The following is an 18,204-nucleotide window of genomic DNA, read 5'->3' as shown; positions in this document are numbered from 1 at the left end:
TGAGGCAGGAGAATTGCCTGAACCCAGGAGGTGGAGGTTGCGGAGTGCCGATATCGCGCCCTTGCACTCTAGCCTGGGTAACAAGAGTGAAACTCCGTCTCAAAAAAAAAAAAAAAAGAAAAAGAAAAAGAAAAAGAAATGCACATCCTTGGGCTGTGCCCAAGGCTGCTGGAGGAAGCTCTAGGGGTGCAGCCCAGCGGTTGTGTCCTGTCAAGCTCACATGGTGATCCAGGTACACACTGAAGTCTGGGAACTGCTGGTCTAGAAATACCAAAATAAGTGGTGGTGGCTTATATTTTTTACGTCACCTCTGGCTCTGAGTTCCTATTTCCATTTAATTCATTAACATTATTAACTACCCCTAGGTGATGAGCAAGATGGCCCAGAAATTAACAACATGGACTTTGGAGCCAGATTGCCGAGATTTCAATTCTGTCTCTAAGGCTCACTCATTGTATGGGTGTCCCTGAGCGAGGGGCTTAAATTCCCTCTGCTGCAGACCTCTTATCCCTAATATGAAATAACAATGGTATTCCCCATAGGGCAGCTGTGAGCATTGAATGAGACTGTGTCTGTTAAGTATTAAATACTTAAACAGTCGTGCCTGGCACATAGTTAGCCCACAGGAAACATTAACTCCCATTGGTTTCATACAAACCATGAACTCTCCTGCACTGTGTTGACCCAGATGTGCAATTACCCCCGTACCTCTGGTATACACACATACATGGATTTGTGAATGCGGTGAACTTTAAGGAGGCCTGGGGAGATCAAGGGTATTGGCATTAAAACAATTCTGAATTGAATACTGGACAACCTTGTTCTAAAAGAGATTGCTTGGCCAAAGGCTATGTCATTTGGTCTTCTTCCTCTCTCCCTGGGTGCTCACCAGCCTCTCACTGAGACAAGTCCCCCTCTTCATTATGTTGAGTCATTCAGCTGTCTTTACTCTCCAGCCCAACTCCTCAACTTTGCTCCTCAGTTCACTTTGCAAATCCAAGCACAACCTCTGAGGAATGGACCTTCTACCCTGATTCTCATGCTGGATTCCTCCCTCATAGGGAGAAGAGAGTAGCAATGAAGATATATTTTTCCTACTGACAAGAACTGTGCTACTTCTCAGGATGCTTTAGTGATACCTTTTGTTTCTCTCTATAGGTATATGAATCACATGTTGTATTTTTTTCCAATAAATACTTGAGAAAGTATTTGATCCAGGAGTCTGGGACAGAGCCCAAGGCTGTACATTTCTAACACGTTCAGGGGGGATGCTGATACTGCTGGTCTGAGGTCCCACAGTTTGATCACAGTGTATTTTTTCCAAAGGAGCATATTACTCTATAAATGTTCCTTCTGCTCTTGTTCTAAACCTTCACACCCTCATAACCAGGGATTTAATCGCAGCCACAGGTTCTCAACCTTGATACTAGACCATATAATTCTTGGTTGTGGGGAGCTATCCTTTGTGTTATAGGAGGCTTATTAGCACCCCTAGCCTCTACCCAGTAGATCTCAGTAACATTCACTAGTTGTGACAACCACAAAATGTCTCTAGACATTGCCAGATGTCTCTGGGGATAGGGGGTGTCATGAAGAGCCACCCTCAGTTTTGAGAGCTGCTGGTCTAAGCTACAGACATCCTGTAATAGTCCGAGTCCTTTATATCTTATTCTACCCCATACTTTATCTCTGTAGAGTATTTAAGTTCAGGGACTTGGATTTATTCACTGAGAGGATATGGAGGAGTCCCAGCAGCCTCTGGGTCACCCTTGATTTCCAAAGAGAACGATCAGCACTTTGTGACTGCATTTTCTCGAAGGCTCCAGGCTTAACCCATCTGCAGTGGAGCCGAGGACGAGGACATCCAGGTCTGTTTCCAGTACCATCTCTAGTCTGTTGACCCTCCCCATGTGGCGGGAAACCTCACAGGAACAGGGGAATGGCCTTTGGTTTTCGGCTTATAAATGCTCATCATCATATTTCTCTTACTGAGAACATTTTTAAAATCATGTTTAACATTCTTGTTGCCGTAGTGGAAACTTTTGGTATTTGGAGGACTTCCCATCCTAGGCCAGGTCAGATTCCTCAGCAGAGCTCTGAACATTTTCTAGGGAAGTTTCAGCAGTGAGACCGTACCTTGGATGCATTTACACAACCGTGGTTGGATTCTGGGTTAAGATCCCAGGATCCCAAGATAGACAACAGAGAAGCTGTGCAGCTGGAGGAAGGGCCGTGTGTCTGGGAGTCTTTCTGGGAGGCCAGGATCAAAATCCTTTTATGGTTCCATTACTTTTCTGTATATCTCGCCTCATACCCTAATGTCTTTAAGATAAGCAGCGAGTGCTTCAGTCATTATAAGATTATGCTTAATAACACACAATCTCCAAATTTCAGTGACTTAAAACAACAAAGGTATATTTCTTACTCCTGCTACGTGTCTGTAGTGGGTCCACAGAGGGGCTCTGCCTGTCCCTCAGGAACTGAGGCTGGCAGAACAGGCCCGTCTTCGGTGTTGACAGCTGCCGTTCTAAAGGAAAAGGGAGTCTCGTTCTCACAATTAAAAGCTCTAGACCACTAATGATGCTTGTGTTCGTCAGGGTTCAACGGTGAAACAGAACCAATAGGATCTCTCTCTACATTATCTGGATTTATTTTAAGGAATTGGATCCCATGATGTTGAGACTGGCAAGTCTAAAATCTGCAGGAGAGGGCCGGGCGCGGTGGCTCACGCCTGTAATCCCAGCACTTTGGGAGACCGAGGCGGGTGGATCACGAAGTCAAGAGATCGAGACCATCCTGGTCAACATGGTGAAACCCCGTCTCTACTAAAAATACAAAAAATCAGCTGGGCATGGTGGCGCATGCCTGTAATCCCAGCTACTCAGGAGGCTGAGGCAGGAGAATTGCCTGAACCCAGGAGGTGGAGGTTGCGGTGAGCCGAGATCGCGCCATTGCACTCCAGCCTGGGCAACAAGAGCGAAACTCCATCTCAAAAAAATAAATAAATAAATAAAATAAAATAAAATCTGCAGGACAGGCCAGCAGGCTGGAGACCCAGAAAAGAGCTGTCGTTGCAGCTCAAGACTGAAGGCAGTCTGGGGGTAAAGTTCCCTTCATTGGGGGACCTCAGTCACTTTCTGTGAAGGCCTCCAGATCAGATGAGGCCTACCCACATTATGGAGGGGAATCTGCTTTACTCAGAGTCTACTGATTTACGTGTTCATCTTATGTTAAAAAACAAAAAAAAAAAGAAAAAAAAATCTGGCCGGGCATGGTAGCTCATGCCTGTAATCCCAGCACTTTCAGAGGCTGAAGCGGGCAGATCTCCTGAGGTCAGGGGTTTGAGACCTGCCTGGCCAACATGGTAAAACCCCATCTCTACTAAAAATACAAAAATTAGCTGGGTGTGGTGGCACATGCCTGTAATCCCAGCTTACTTGGGAGGCTGAGGCAGGAGAATTGCTTGTACACAGGAAGCAGAGGCTGCAGTGAGCTGAGATCATACCACTGTATTCCAGCCTGGGTGGGTGACAGAATGAAACCCTGTTGCAAAAAAAAAAAAAAATTCTTCACAGCAACCTCAATATTGGTGTTTGACCAAATACCTGGTCCTATGGCCAAGCTGACATATAAAATTAACTCTTATGACACTCACCTTCTATTTTCAGCAAATGGACCAAAATTAGTCACATGGCCCCGCCCAATACAAGTCCCCAGGAAGTACAATCTGCTGTGTACCCTCGAGGGTGGGGACCAACAGTATTTGACTACAAATCAACAACTAGCACAACTATAAATTATTTTATCTGAGGATGAAAAAAAGTATTAATTTGTGGTACTTTGATATTAATGCATTCTACTAACACAATGCAGAAATAGTGTTAGACTTAGCTCTACCTGCTCGATGTGTTCATAGCGGAGGTCATGGAAGGAGGTGGGATGCAGCATGACCTGACCTCCAGGTTGACTAAATTTTAATACTGTTACTGACAATCTTCCTCTGTTATTCTTCTGTACTGTTTTCTTTGTAACATGTTTTCTGTGTGTGGTGTTGCATTGAAAACCTATTTGTGTGTTGTGTAATCGAAGAATGCCTTGCAATTAATTTGGCCTTTGTGACATCCTTTTATAGTATACACTCTTTGGGTTATTTTTTTCTTGCTTGGATCAGATTCATCGGAAAGGGCTCAGGAGCCAGCTGTCACTCTGTGTTTTTTGCTGCTCAGTCACTCTGTATTTCTGACAAGTCCCTCTCGAGTTTGCGCTCTCATTTCTCTGTCTAGATTGGGGCTGAGCAATGTGATTTCTAAGGTTCCTTCTGGGTCTGACATTCTGTGTGCCTTTGGTCCACACCCTCTCTCAGTGACCCCACTGCCAGGGGGTACAGCCCAGGGGATGTGTAACAGGGTTTTCCTCCACAAAACTGGCAGAATTGTTCTGGGTTCTAATCTGAAGATGTGGCCCCTCGTCAGTGCTCTGCTGATTTTGCATGGGGCTAGCTCACGGAGAATGCTGGCTACACCCCAGCTGGCGAGCATCATCATCATCCTCATCTTTGGGCCCACTGGTGCTCTGCTTGGCTGGAGGGAAGCTGAGGACAAGAGCATGTTGGTTTGGAGCACTGGGAGGCCTGTGGAAGGCGAGGAGGGTAGGAACAGTCTGGCCCAGTTGAAAATGGGCTTGGGGAGCTTGGCCAATCCTTCAAGGCCATCTGGGCAAACCTAATCTCCAAAGGGCAGAGTTACAAGAACCTCAAACACTACTTACCTCCTCCAGTACTAACATTGGACACTTCTAATGCCCATTCATTGTTGTGAAGTTCAAATGAGATGACTCATGAGGAAGTGCCTGGAATACTAAACATACTGTCAAACAGTAATAAGAATTACTATCTTGTGCTGCCTGACTCCACAGAATTTTAGTGCTAGTGCTGGGGACAGAAAAGTGAAAAACAGAGGCTCAATGAATTAGCATACAATGTGATGGCACCAACACACTGTGGATGGTGTCTTAGGTCAAGCTGCTCTTACGAAATACCATAGATTGGGTGACTTACACAGCAAACACTTGTTTCTCACAGTTCTGGAGGCTGGGAAGTCAAGATCCAGGCACTGGCAGAGTTAATGTCTGGTGGTTCATAGACACAGTCTTCTCACTATGTCCTCATATGGCAGATGGGATGAGACAGCTCTCTGGGGCCTCTTTCATAAAGGCATGAATCCTGTTCAAGGGAGCTCCACCCTCATGACCTAATCATCTCCCAAAGGCCCCGCCTACACAGAGCATCAGATAGGGAATTCTGCTTCAACCTGTGAATTTTGAGAGGACACACACATTCAGTCCATAGGAATGGGCAAAGCTTGTGGGAGCGCAGAGGAGGGAGAAGTCCACTCTGCTCGTGGGGGTGGAAGCCTCTATGGCAGCACTGACCGTTTAACCTGGTCTGGAAAGATGGCAAAGAATTCACAGGCGGAGGGAATGGGCATCCTAGCCTAAGCGAGGGGCAGCGTGCTGGAGAGGTTTATGGAAACCTCTGGTAATCTGGCCTGGTGGCTGGGTGGCGTGGGAGGGACCACGTGGGGGAAGCTGTGGAGGGAGCTGGTGATCAAATTAGGAAAGGTCTTGGATAATACATAAGGAGCCTGGACTTCACGAATTCTTCAATTACCAGGTTTAAAAAAAACTTTTAATTTCAGTTTTGGCTGAAAGACGACACTATTGCTTTAATTTTATTTAAAACCTTCCTGTGGATCTATAATAGGCAAAACTTAACTCAAATAGATTTAATCATAGCCTTGCTGCACTGTCCTGTTAATTTTGCTGCTCTCCTTCCTCTTGGAACTTCCATGTAGAATACATTTATCTTCCTGCTCTAGTCTTGTTTTGGTTGAAATATTCTAGTGAGAGAAGGTGGAATCTTTATTTTTTTTCTCTCTTGATACAGAATAACTGCTTATTTTAGAATGTGGAAAATAGAGAAAACCATAAAGATGAAAAAATAAATTTATCCTCCAGACAAGATTGGTGGAAGATGAGTGGCTGAGCTCCAGTAGAATCAGTTTTGTTCAAATCCTAACTTTCCCTCGTGTTACCTGTAAGACTTGGCAGTTTACTGTCTCCAGGGCTCAGTTTCCTCCTCTGTAAAACAGGAATAATGCTCCGAATACCTACCTCCTAAAGTTCTTATGGGGACTAAATCCATTTCTTCATGCAAAGCACTTAAGATAGTGCTGTGTATATAGTAAATAATTAGTATTTCTCATGGGTTATCGCAACGCCCTCTGGGTGAGTTCAGCCCTGCAGTTGGAGCTCCAGGAGGGCATCCTCCCCTGGGGAAGGGTCTTTCTGCCTCCATGTTTCATATCAGGAAGTGGGGAAGCTTGTCATACCTCAGGATGAGGCTCGTGTCAAGTCACAGACTGGTGTTTCTTCAGAGTCTTTCCCTAGAGAATGCTAGCTCATCTTCCCTTGCTCCTTCCTCTCTAGCATTTCCACCCTTGTCGGGCTTTTGGGGCAGGCTGTCCCTTTAAGAAAGACAGCCACACATTCTGCAACTGAGGCGGCACTGCCTCCCTTGCTGGGCTGTGGCTGCGACCCTCCTGGGCAGGATTTTAGTATTGAAGCCTCCAGAGGAGGGGGTGCTGCTTCAAATCAAGCACACCCCACCCCAGGAATCCATGCCCACAGAAGGACTCCCTGTCCACGGCCCCCTGCTATGGCCCTGGGCTCCCAATGCCCAGCTCTGGGACATCAGAAGATAATTCTTGAGGAGTGAGCTCAGGGTCCCCAAAAAGAAAGTTGGAAAATAGCTGGATAAACTTGGTAAGTGAAAGAAAGCCGCGTTACATCCTCTTCCTTGGGTTGTGGATTGCAGACTTTGGGTTGAATTCTGGTGACTCTTGCCAGTGGTATCTGATGGGCAAATGTGAGAAGGAGGAGACAGAGGTGGGGCTGGGATCTCCAGTGGGTAGTGAGTGTTGAACCTGGGGGATAGACACCCCCCCTTCTCCCAGTGGCTGTCAATCTTGAGGCAGGGAGCTGGGGGTTGACATCTGAACATAGCTGGATCCTGGCCCAAGGAGTGAAGATCTGGGAGGGGCAGATGTCAGATTTCTCCCTCATTTGGGAAAAACAAAGTGTGGTCAGTGAGTGCTGTTTGTGAAGATGCCAGAGACCAATGACATTTGCAGCCTGAGGGTGAAATGAGTGACCCTGTGGGTCTATCTCAGGCAGGAGACTCAGACCAATTCCTCTTCTTCCTAGGGCCAGGGGACACACCAGGCCTGGGTGCAAAGAGGTCTGCGTTGTCTCCTTGGATTGAGGCAGCTGCCCATGAGCAGCAGCGGACAGTGTGGTAGTGGGAGGAGGCAGGTCTGCCAAGGGCAGGGAAGAATGGAGGGCCTGTTATTGCTGAAGCCTGGGAACGCTGCCTGGGGGGAGGCCCACGCTCCCCAGAGCTGGAGTGAGAAAGAATGGGAGGAGAGGTCTATGCAGCAGGGGGATGGGCTCAGCCAGCACCCCCACCCTCTGCAGCGCAAATACCCCCCTACCCCATTTCCTGTGGCATGGACACAGGCGAGCTTCCTGGCCTTGAATGTCCAGGTACAGTTTGGAGGGCTGGGGTCTGTGACAAAGAGGTGGCCTCCCATGGAGGAGGAGGTAGGAAATGCTAGCCTCAGCCACTGGCACTCATCCGAGGCCAGGGTTTCCAAATCAGAGACGCTTTCTGCTAAATTATGCTCCAACAGATGTTTTCTGTGTTCCTACTTGTGCCAGGCTTTGTGCTGGGGATTTACCAAAACATAACATGGTATGACAGAATTGGGAAGGTGTGCAGAGCTGGAAAGATATTTTGGATGTGAGATTAAAGCCATTTTTGAAAAGTAACAGTAAGTTACCCTTTATTCTGCACCTCGAAGGTACCAATCACTCTGCCAAATGCTTTGCATCTCATTTAATTCTTGCAGTAGTTTATTGACTCATGACTAATTTTGTAGATTTCACAGATGAAGAAACTAAGGCTCAGATATTAAGGACCTTGCCTTAAAGATGCAGGGCTAGTAAATTCCAAAGCCAGGATGAACCTCTTAATTCATCCAACCATTCATTTGTGTGCTCAGCAAAGTTGAATTGCTGGCCTGCTGTGCGCCAGCCATTGTGGAGGGTGCTCAGGACACAGCTGGGACAGGGAAGTGTCCAGGGCAGCCTAACTCTGTAGCTTGGGTCCTCACCCCCAGCCAGAGCCCTTCACACTGGGCCCCAGAGACCCCTGGGAACGTGGTGTGAATGTTTTCTTCAAGGTCTGAGACTCTGCTTGAGAATGTGCTTTTCTTCGAGAAATGTTTCTTTGTTTTCATTTTAATAATAATACTCTAAAAATTGGAGGCATTTATTCTGAATCATCTGAATGACCACCATAAAACCTACTATTGGCATGCGATTTTAGTCCTCAAGTTTGTATTTCTGTGCAAGTTGGCACCGAGTGGTTTCCTAAAATGATAGTTTTTAACTTTTAATGCTTTGTTTCTTAAACTGGGCTCTACGTTGTATGCTTCAGAGGCCCAAAGATTACGGACGGCTGCACTGATTCTACTGCAAGAAGGGAGAGGTGCAGTTTGGGTGTCCCAAGAGGAAATGGTTCAACATCCCCCTCTTCTGGGGGGTGAAGAAAACGGGGGGGGGTTAGGTTGAGGCAAAGCAGCTTGGGGGTTCCAAATCTTCTAACCTCCTGGTCTTCAAGCTCAGGATGGACCTTGGCCAGAGACTCAGAGAGGAACAGGCAAGTCAGGAAGAAGGAAGGCCCCTGAGTTCGGATTGGGGTGCTCTGCTCTGACATGGCATCTTTGACTTCCGGCAAACTTGCTCCATTCTGGGCCTTTGCAGATGGGACGACTTGTGCCGGGAAGTGGGAGTGCAGGGCCTCCCTGGAACACTGTGTGACTTCCTCCCAAAGAGGGAGGTTTTCTGGTCATTCAGAGCCTCTGACCTCTCCTGAGGCCCAGCTGTTAGGTGAGAAGGCCATCGCATGATCCCTGGTGTAGGAAACTGTGCATGTGGCTTGGGCCCTACCACCCTGGGGGCATCCAGGGCTGTATCATGCAGGCCTGGTGCCTTGGCCCTTAGATGGGGCTGGGCAATCAGCATCCTGTCTGGATCAGATGTCCTGCCAGTCCAGGAGGCTGGAGGCAGGAGGCTCAGGACCCCTGCCTGTCTGTCCTCTTCCATCTCCCTTCCCTCCTCCCCCTGCTGGGGTTTTGGGTCTTGCCGTCATCCCTGCTTTTGCATGATGCTCCATTGTATTTCCACTTTCTGTTTACCGTCTCTCAGCTGGGTTCTGGGTGGTCATTCTGGTCATCTTTTCTCCAGACTCCACTCTACCCTTTTCTGTCTTCTATATTAGGAGTCAGTGAACATTATCAGTGAAGGTCTTGATAGTAAATCTTTCCGCTCTGGGGGCCTTCTGTGCTGCACATTAGTAATTTGTTCCTAATTTTATCTCCTCAAGAGCAGGAGTCAGTAGAACTTGGCTGTCTCTGCTGCCTCCCCCACCCCCAGCTCCATGCCTGCTGGGCAGTAGGCACTCAGGAAGTATTGCTGACATAAATCCCAGTGACCTCTCCCCATCCCCCTAGAGCCTGTGCCCCCGCAGAAGGCTTTTTGGGGTCTAGCTGTGCCATTTTGGGAAATCAGGATCTGGTCACCTGTTGGTTGCTGTAGCATCCTGTAGCTAAATCCATCTCTGGCCCTGTAACCTGAGCCTGCCCCAGGCCCTGTGCTGCAGGATCGAGTGTCCCTGTTTGTTTTGACATCCCATGTGGGGCATTAGAGATCCAGATTTCAAAGCAAGAATTTTTTCTAGCAGCCGTTGAAGGCCAGGCCCCTGCCAGCTCCCGGGCTCCCTTGTTAGCATATTCAGTTAATTAAGAAAACAAACCCCACATCCCTGACAGAGGTGGTTCTGCTGATTCAGGACAGAGGGGTTTGCATCAGCATGCAGGAGAGGCTGGCCAGGTCCTGCAGGAAGGACAAGCTGAGGGAGGTGAATGTGTGAGCTGGAGAAGACCCACTCGTGCCTTCCCAGCAAGAGCAGGTGCCACGGAAGTCGCATGGTTGGGAAGCCAGCTCCAGGCAGGGTCCAGAGCACAGAGTTTCTGTTCCTCTTCCCTCCTCCAGCATGTGTTTATCATGGGTGAGGGCCATGGGGAAAGGATAGCTGGATGAGAATAACGGGCGGGACACAAAGACGTTTTTGGGACTTGCCAGTCGTCTTCTCCAGAGCCACGTTATCCCAACTGTCTAGCTCCTGGAGGAGAGTGATGAGAGGTGACCTGGGGTGGCTTCAGGGGTGCCCAAGTCATTGACCTGCCAGCTGCCAAGAGGGAGCCAGATCAGAGAGGCTGCTTAGCCATGCAGGCCCTGGGTATGAATTTAAAAAGGGTCTTTTCTTTGTTAGGCTGGGTGCAGTGGCTCACACAGGTAATCTCAGCAATCTGGGAGGTCGAGGCGTGAAGGTCACCTGAGGTCAGGAATTCAAGACCAGCCTGGCCAACATGGTGAAACCAAGTCTCTACTAAAAATACAAAAATTAGCCAGGCGTGGTGGTGCACACCTGTAGTCTGAGCTACTCAGGAGGCTAAGGCAGGAGAATTGTTTGAACCTGGGAGGTGGAGATTGTAACGAGCTGAGATCGTGCCACTGCAATCTAGCCTGGGTGACAGAGCGAGACTCTGTTTCAGAAAGAAAAAAAATGTTGGGGGGGGTGGTCTTTGTTCCTTGAGGGAAATGTAGGTAAGCATACTCCTGTAGAATTAGCCCAGCTCTGCCAGTGTGTCTGTGTGGTTGGGGGCACTTGCCTGAGTCTGGCTGTGCATTCACACACAAACACACCCTCTCACCTGATCACACACACTCTGTGGTACCAGGGAGAAGATATGCCCTCCCCCACTCCCACCATGGCTGTGATTGGGCAGGTGGGAATTGGGGCCTGGGAGTGGAGGGAGCATAAGTGGGACTGGCCTGTACTGAGTGTCCAGCCTGTGTACTCTCTCCCAGGTGTGCAAGCCCTGCAGGCAGGGTGGGCTCATACATCTCTTTGGATGTGGGATTCTCTTGCCATTCACAGCCGGCACCCTACATGCAGTGGTCCTGTTGCCTCTTGGGTAGAATGGAATAAGAGAGAGACCCAGTCCTGCTCTGCCATTGCTAAATGGCCCAGCACACAGTTTGGACCAATTCCAGCACACAGTTTAGGTTTTGTGAACCTCTAATTTCTAATGGGAAATGGGGATGAGGTTCACATTTTATGTGTCCCCATGGTAGAGGGTATTGGCAAATATGAGATAAGGCATATTTAATGCCTGGTGCAGTGAACCTGGCCTCCTTCCCCATCAGACATGTGTCTTGGTCCAGCTTCTGCCTGGTGGCTTGGGACATGGCTGCCTTAAAAGATAGTGGGGAGAAATAATAAACACACAGCTAGTGTCTGCTCAGCCCAGGAGGAGAGCACTGGGAAGAAGCGATTGTACGGCCTGCTTCTGGTCTCTGGTATAACTAGTTCAAATAACTGCCAGTTAGTAGCAGATATTTTTAAAATTTTGAATGTCTTCTCCTTCTTACCTGCTGGAACTCTTGGGGCTCCCTGCCTTGAGTACTTTGTCATTCACAGCACGAGACCACAGCGAGGGGCTGGGGCCATTCTAGGAAAGCAAGTCTCTTAAAAGGTGACAACTCTGTGGTGTTCTAAAGCTGGGGAGGAGCCACTTGGGGTTTTAGGGGACTCTTGACTCTTTCTCTCTCTCTCTCATTTCCAGTGGAATCCTCAGGTAATCAGTTGTGCAATTGATATGACCAATAGCTCCCCTTTCCTGGAGAACATACCCAATTTGCCTCCTGATCCTCCTGAAATTCTCAAATCCCTGCACACCAGGCTGGTTTGTTTGCTCTTCTCCTTTTGCCGATGATTTTTCTTCATGTTAGAACTGTTTGCACACAAAAATTAAGAAAAATGTACATAAAAAATCAGATGTGAAATGTGAAAAAGCATACTAATGGTAGGCAAATAATAATAATAATCAGTATGCATAGTCACAGGTTTCTGTAACTTCAACTTGGCAAATCCAAATCTCTTGGAATGACTGTTAGGAGAATCTTCCCGTGTTAAAGAGAAGTTTCTAAGTCTCTCCAGGCTTCAAAGAGAAAATCCAAGGTGAAGAAATCAGGAGAAGTTGGGAATTAGTTTCTGGAGTATTAGGGAATACAAAAAGAGAAAGGCTGTATAGCTTGGATCCTAGCCGGACTCACAATATTTAGGAGAAACATTCATGAATGAATCTTGGCTAAGATTTTTGGAATTTTGAATTTTCGTTTCTGTGTTGCATTTTTGTAGTTGTTGTTTCCACTTCAGCAGAAACTCAGGGGGAGCCAGGAAGCAAAGGAGGATTTGCCTGCAACTATTCTATAGTGAGAGAGGAATTCTGTGCTGTGAATTCGAGAATTGGGTTCTAGACATGGCTGTGGCATGAGTTTGCTATGGGTCTCGAGGCAAGCGATCGGCTTCTTGGGCCTTAGCTTTCTTGCCTGTAAAAGGATCTTGAAATGATAGTCACCTCCATTCTCAACATCTTGTGCATCCCAGCAGCTGTATGAGAAGCCTTCTGCAGATCATGTCAGAGAAAGGAGTTGAGTCTTTTCACACACAGGTGGGGAGTGTGACATCCCAATAGGGGAAGGCACAGCTATCCAGGAGCTGAAGGGATAGTCTTTTTCAGAGTCTGATTATTGGGTCTGGGTTTGTGGAATGGTGCTTGGTCACCCCAGGGAATGGTGGCTGTCACTCATGCCTTGGCTCTGTATGTGGGGGCTCATGGAGGTGCCCCTGGGCCTGGAAGGATAGTGGGGAGACTGGGCTTCAGAAAGTGGCTGGAGGGTTCTCCCTGACTCTTTTCCTTGGGGTCCCCATGTTTGGATTACTTTTCAGCATCTGTCTTTGTGTGACCTGTGAAACCCCTTGAATTCTGAAACTGGGTTTGGGATTTTCCAAATTCCGCTTTGGTCATTTAAGAGAATCCATTCTCAGATAGAAGGGATTGTCCCTTCATATCTGAGCCCTGGACTTCTTCTCAGGTCATCTCCCTGCCAGCTATCTAAGTTCTGTCTGCCCTGCCACTCACATTTCTGAATCTTGCCCTCCCTGCTACTTGGGGAATGCCTAGCTATCCTTCAAGACTCAGTCAAAAAATCACCACACCTGTAAAATCTCTCTAACCCCTCCTCCTCGCCACCAATGTCAGGTAGGTAGGTTCCCCCTCACCTCCGCTCCCACGGGCCTGTCCCTGATGAAGTGCTGAGCACAATATTTGAAAACCACTCTTCTGATTGTCACTAGACTACTAGCTTCTAGAATGCAAGGCTCTGACTGGTTCAGTTTTGCATTTCTAGTATGTCTTAGTCCATTTGTGCCAATATATCATACACTGGGTACTTTATAAACAATAAAAACACATTTCTCATGGTTCCGGACTTTAGGAAGTACAAGATCTAGGTGCCAGCAGAGCTGGTGTCTGGTGACGGCTGCCCTTTGCTCCTAAGATGGTGTTTTGTTGCTTCTTAGTGAAAAACTGTAAAGAGCATAGGTTCTCCTTGCATTTTTGCTATTCATTCATGCAGCCAATATTTAATAAGGACCTACTATGTGTTAGCCCTTGCCACCGGAACTATGCGATGGTTTGCATGTCTGTTTTCCTTCCCTTCCTCCGTAGGGGAAGAACGCTGTTTCCTTACATGACAGAAGGAATGGAAGGGCTTAATGGGCCTAAGCTAATTCCCTCCAGCCCTTTTATAAGGCACTAATCCATTCATGAACGTGGAGCCATCATGACGTGATCACTTCCCAAAAGGCCCCACCTTTAATATTGTTACAACAAAGATTAAGTTTCAACGTATGTGTTTTGGAGGGAATACAGACATGCAAACTATAGCATAGTTCCAGTGGCAGGGGCTAACACATAGTAGGTCCTTGTTAAATATTGACTGCATGAATGAATAACAAATGCAAGGAGAATTTATGCTCTCTTCAGTTTTTCTTTAGGAAGGAAGCAAGAATTGTTACTGTTTGGATAATTTACCCAGGGACCAGCTTCATGGGATGGTGTTTAAACAGATAAATCCAACTGGCGTCTCTTCCTTGTATACTTTTGTGATGACAGGGGCCTGGGGAGTGGGCTGCGTGTTCCACACAGGGTATGTGAATGGGTCTGCACATGCGCCTATGACTGGCTATGGATAGTAAGCACAGTATGATCTTGTTTTTCTGTAAATACTAAGCCACAAACATTGGCAGTGACTTTCTGGCCATTATCTTCAGTGGTGTGTGATTCTTACAGCTTTTCCCAGGGTGTACCAAAGGAGTGTGACTGTGGTGACCATGGATAGGGAGGCTGGCAGCACTCAGGGTGATGGGCAGAGCGCCACAGTTGATTCCCTCTAAAGATGACCATGATGGAGGCTGAGTGATACCTTGTTTGGCACCAGTTAGAGAGTTTATAGCCTGTGAAGGTTCTTACACTTACCAAGAGGAAATTGGGCAATAGGAATTTATGTGAATGTCTGTGGGATAAGAAAAAAGCAACATGTCCTTGGGTTAGTAGCGATCTCACTTTCAGGGGTTTGTTTATGCATTGGCACACTCAGACATTTCTACTCAAAGCCTGCCATATATCCCCTTTCCCATTCTAGGGATGCAGACTGAACCTGGTCTCTGCCCTTAGAGAGCTTAGTTTCTGGCAAAAGTGCTTGAAGGTGGAGAGGATAGGAGCTGACGCTGGTGTTCTCCCCAGAGCCATTCTGAGCTGGTCCCTTGGTGGGAAATATTTCCCCATTCATTAGCTCCTCTGTTCTCCCCCAAGTTGTTGTTGAACAGCAGCACCTTGGTATCACCCTTCTAGATTTCTCATGCTTCTCCCTCCTTTCCCATGCTGAGTTGGAGACCCTTCACCTGTACTTGTCATTCCCTGTACATCTCCACCAAGATGCTTCTGCCCCCATCCTGGCCTGCTCACCGGTTATACCCTCTTTCCAACTGGGAGCTTTTTGATAATCAAGTCTGTGTTTTATGCCACATCCTATAGTGCAGTATCTGGGCCGGAGTGGGGGTTTGTAGACAGTTGTGGAGTGGATGATCATGGGGCAAATGCTAGACTGCATTTATTTCCTTTGCAGCATTCACACTGAAGCCTGTGTCTATCTATTTTCATCTCTTTCTGGGTCAGTCGTGGAGAGGAATGACTATCGGGGAAGTTGCTGAGAAGCTGGGGCATTGTGAGAAATCTGGGAAGCTGCAGGCTGGAGTCACTGGGCTCCAATGAGTCCCCTGTGACTGCCATTCTACACGCTCCCTCCCACAGTCTGGGAGGCAGGTGGGCTTCAGGGCTGACAGAGAGGGGGTTTGAGTCCAGACTGTACTTGTGCTGAGGCCCACTTCTTCCTCGTGAGTAGGGACAAGCGATGCTGACAGACCTACCCCTGCAGCCCTCTGGCTCAGGCAGTGCAGCTGGGCCAGCAGGAGAGCGGGCCGCCTGGGAATAGCTGGGAAGCAAGTCCAGGCCTTGGGCCCACCTCCCCCAAGGCCAGGATGTGGCGTGGGACCCAGGCCTGCAGAGGTTCCCACTGCTCAGCTCCTTCACTCCCAAATGCTCCAGGCCCAGGCAGCATCGTCAGCAGAAGGGGGTGGCGAGGGGCCCCGCTGCCCGGGTCAAGACTGCATCAGGACCAGGGCAGCTCTGCAGGCACACACCTCTAACATTTAGCCTCCACCTGGATAGCTGCCAGTGGCTCTGCAGTCCAGCCTGGCTTTGCGTGGGGGAGGAGAGCCAGGGATTAACCATTTCAGGCCCTTCCTGTGTCAGGCAGAGGCTGGCCTCTCAGGTCAACCATGTACCAAGGACTGGAGTGGGACTATTTACAAATGTTGCCTCATTTAATCTTTACATCACTGTGAGGGTGTGGGCATCATCTCTGTTTTTCGGATAAGTAAACTGAGGCATGTGGGGAATTATGTAACTTGCCTATAAGTCTATATGGTTAGTAAGTTAAGTTTCATAAATTCCTTCTTTATTACAAGGGCCTGTTATACACCAGGTAGTAATTCTAGTCACTGCGGATACAGCAATGAATGATGAAGAAAAATGCTCCACGGAATTTATGTTCTTGTGGGAGGTATAATAAATATGTGGGAGGTATAGTCTCTCAGATGGTGAAAAGTCTATGTGGAAAATAAAGGGAAGGGAGATGGGGGGTGCTGGGAGTGGGGCTGCTATTTCAGATACCCTTGAAAGACCTCATTGAGAGCGTGTGACTTATTCACACTTAGTGCTGAATAGGTGCCTGGTGCTACCCTAATCACTGTACGTGACCCACTAATTAATCCCCACAATCTTTGAGGCAGATTACTATTAGCATTCTCGTTTTCACATGGGGAAACTGAGGCAAAGGCTGATTAAGTAACTTGCCAAAGATGACACAGCAGACGAGAAGCAGCTCTGGGATCCACACCCAGGAAGTCTAACTCCTGAGTTCTGGCTCTTAACCTCTGTGTGTTATTGCCAAGGCCACAAAGATAGTAAATGGGCGAGAAGATCAAGAGGCTTGTAAGACCCTGCCTGAACAGTCCAGGTCCGTGGTCTAGGGGGCAGGCATACTGAGGGACAGGGGCACTGGGGGCTGGCAGGTGCACTGGGGAGGCAGGTGTACTTAGGGGGCAGGTGCACTGAGGGGACAGGTGCACTGCAGGGACTGGAACACTGGGGGGCAGGTGCACTAGGGAGGCAGGTATACTAGTGGGACAGGTATACTGGGGGCAGGTGCACTGGGGAGGTGGGTGTACTGAGAGGGCAGGTGCATTGTGGGGACTGGAGCACGTGGGGGTAGGTGCACTGGGGAGGCAGCTATATTAGTGGGACAGGTATACTGGGGGCAGGTGCACTGGGGACAGGTGCACTGGAGGGACAGGTACACTAGAGGGCAGGTGCACTGATGCTCACTCTTCTTCAGCTCCCTTGGTGAGAAAAAGGTAGAGGGGCTGACAGGTCATTGGCAATTAAACCTGGGTGAAAGCAGGGCTTGACTAGTTTGTGTCAAATAAGAAGCAGATGAACTCCCTGGTGAGGGGATCCCAAAGGCTGCCCTTCTTCCCTTTCATCCCATGCCTGCCAGCCTCCCTGAGCCCTCCGAGGACTCAGATCTGATATAAAAATGGGACTAGATTTTGCTCTTGTCCTCCTCTTTCCTTCCCTTTATCTGTCTGGGAATAACCCACTTAGTGGTAGTGATGATGATGATGATCACATCACGCAGCTCGTGTTTATTGAAGACCTATTTAACTGGGGCAGTGAAAATGAATACATGACGCTCAGCTGTGCAGGAAAAGTAATTGATTCCTATAATTGATAACTTGAAATGAAAACTTAGTGTGAAAAATAAAGGTACTTTAGTCACTGATTTAAGAGAGTTGCTTTGGAGCAAGGTCCCATCAAGTGGAAATTCAAACTTCCTGTGAGAGTGGCTCCCGGTGCCCCTCCCCCATATGAACTGGCTTTCTGGGGAAGCTCCAGCATTTTCAAGGTGACTAGAGAAGGGCCTGAGGCTGCAGATCTCCTTGGAGCTGTGCCTTGCTCTCTGCTGCTTGGGCCTCTGTGCTGAACTCCCTTGAAGGGGCCAGGTCTGGTCCGGTCGCCAGGGCCTTTGAGGGTAGACTTGGCACCCACCGCGGAAGCTTAGGGCTTCCTCTGGCCCCTGGCTTTGCCAGGACATCCACCCATCTCTGGAAGGTCCAAGAGTCCAGTGGCTGCTCTGGGATGTGGTTCTAAATGGGTGGGCCTGAGGGCAGCCCCCAGGTAATTTCCTCAGCTGTTGCCAGCCATGTTTGCTCAGAGCTGGGCTTAGGCAGGGTTTTCCAAAGAGCATGACCTTTCCCCAGCCCTGCACCCCTATTCTGAAATTCTCCAAGTTGTTTCTAGTGATATCACAAACCACCACCCCCCTCTGGAGGTGGAGAAGGGAGTGGAATCCTGGGCGTATACTTTCTTTCCTCCTAGTACTAGAAAAGCTTTCTTTCTCTTTCTTTCTTTCTTTCTTTCTTTCTTTCTTTCTTTCTTTCTTTCTTTCTTTCTTTCTTTCTTTCTTTCTTTCTTTCTTTCTTTCTTTCTTTCT

The 18,204-nt window shown here is 48.2% G+C and overlaps 1 protein-coding gene across 5 annotated transcripts in view; it reads left to right on the top strand.

Annotated features, from left to right (window-relative positions):
* Positions 1-18,204, top strand: part of DAAM2 (dishevelled associated activator of morphogenesis 2) — a 117,911-nt gene that overhangs the window by 25,824 nt on the left and 73,883 nt on the right. The window contains exon 1 of one of the 5 annotated variants that reach the window (XM_037732506.1): positions 4,136-6,822. The exons of the other annotated variants lie outside the window; for them this stretch is intronic. The gene's annotated coding sequence lies outside the window, so the exon portion shown is untranslated. Of the gene's footprint in view, positions 1-4,135; positions 6,823-18,204 lie in introns of those variants that run through there. 5 annotated transcript variants of the gene reach the window in all.

Source organism: Cebus imitator, unplaced genomic scaffold (assembly GCF_001604975.1).
Source record: "Cebus imitator isolate Cc_AM_T3 unplaced genomic scaffold, Cebus_imitator-1.0 Scaffold451, whole genome shotgun sequence".
Classification (NCBI taxonomy): Eukaryota; Metazoa; Chordata; class Mammalia; order Primates; family Cebidae; genus Cebus; species Cebus imitator.
This window is presented reverse-complemented; position numbering and strand designations above follow the sequence as displayed.